This window comes from Triticum aestivum, chromosome 7A (assembly GCF_018294505.1).
Source record: "Triticum aestivum cultivar Chinese Spring chromosome 7A, IWGSC CS RefSeq v2.1, whole genome shotgun sequence".
NCBI lineage: Eukaryota > Viridiplantae > Streptophyta > Magnoliopsida > Poales > Poaceae > Triticum > Triticum aestivum.
In genome coordinates, this window is record NC_057812.1 from 680,538,149 (window position 1) to 680,539,963 (window position 1,815).

Sequence of the window (1,815 nt, forward strand, 5' to 3'; positions counted from 1 at the left end):
ACTCCTACACAGTCTGAAAACAAGCCACCAAACACTGGTATGGTACCTCTCTTACAATTTCATCAAAGTACATTTCTTCTCACACAACTCTTAAATCTCACGTTCTATTTTTTCTCCATTATCTTTCTTTTTCAGGGTAGCTCAAGGTTTAGAAAAGGAGTGCATTGCAGGAGCCAGGAGCAACTACAGAAGAATTAGTTTTTAAATGGACAAATATTATGTAGTATGTAAATGATTTAGCTTCATATGAAAACTTACTTTTGATTGTATGATCTTTTCTTAATTATTTGCATCTTTCATATGATTGTCTAATTTGATTCAGATCTGTACTCAAGGTGTTTGTTTCTACTGATTGCATTGTGTGAATAAGATGCTGGTGAATACAATTGGTGATATGGGTGGATCCCTTTATATAGTGATATTTGTTGCCTGTGAATATGACCGGTGATATGGGTGGATGCCTTTACATAACGATATTTGTTCGTCATTCTGCATAGGCATGTGCCATGATAAAGTAACCAGATTGAAATGATGAAATACAAATTCAAATAATGTTTACAGTTATATACTACGTATTAGATGAATATACCGTCTCTATATAGCTTTGCAAGTAGAAACACAATAAGGGCATCTAACACAACAACTCTACATATGTACATATGCTTTTGAACGTCCCAATATAGCGTCTCATATCGAGAGGCGCTTTGAATGTCCTAATATAGCGTCTCATATCGAGAGACGTTTTTGAACGTCCCAATATAGTGTCTCTTATCTAGAGGCGCTTTTGAACGTCCCAATATAGCGTCGCATGCCATGTACACACGCTTAGCCAGCGTGTCTACATGTTTTGAGACGGTCCGTGGGGAGACGCTCCAAGGACGTTTTACTAAGTCGACTCTATGGTTACCTAGAGATGAAATAACACGTCACTAGCGATGGAATATGACGTCTCTACAGGCAGATTTTCTTGTAGTGTACATTTGAATGCGCTGGGAATGCTTTTGAAATTTGTGTGGTATGCAGTTTTGTGCGTATGAAACTCAACTGGAATCATGTCGAATTTGTATTCGACTGGGATTCAACAGGAATTGTGTTAAATGTGCATTGAGTATGTTGAGGTATGCATTCGTGAGGTATGAAATTCAACTCAAATTCTGTCGACCTTGACTAGGTGGTTGAGAACTTGATGGGGAATGAAAGATGGATGGGTCTTGCATTTGCTGTTGATTGGTCGCCTATATTGCCGATGCTATGGTCTTCTCTCTTCTTTCATGTTGTTCAGCTTCCTCCCTCGAGACTTTGATTAGTAACAGGAGATTTGCCTTTTAAGTCTAAAGGTTTTTCCGTTCTTATCCGGCCTTTAGTACAAATATATTTACATGTTACGTAAAAATGTTTAAATCTCAGCCATTGTTATTCTAATCAAACGGTGTAAAAAATATTAGCATATGTGGATGAACGTGATGGCTTGTTTGACTCTTATTTTAATTATATAATAGATGTTTTATTGAATTATAAAGGCTGTGTTTAGACTTTTGCCTGAAAGTATTATGATGCCTCCTGTGCGGCCGTTTATGTATATATAGATGTCGGATCTTGCATGATCCTTTCTTTGGTTGGTGAGTTCTTCGGGCCTTTTGGTTTGTAATGTTTTAGTTCTTTTTTTAGCATCTTTGTAGCAGAGCAGGCCAGGTGGTTTCATTATGTGAAATCAGAGAGGGTGGCCTCTCTTTTGCTAAAAAAAATCTGGAGTTGTGTGGAATGCATGTTGAGTAATTCTCACATTTGTCGAAATATGCCTCAGTTGATTGAAAA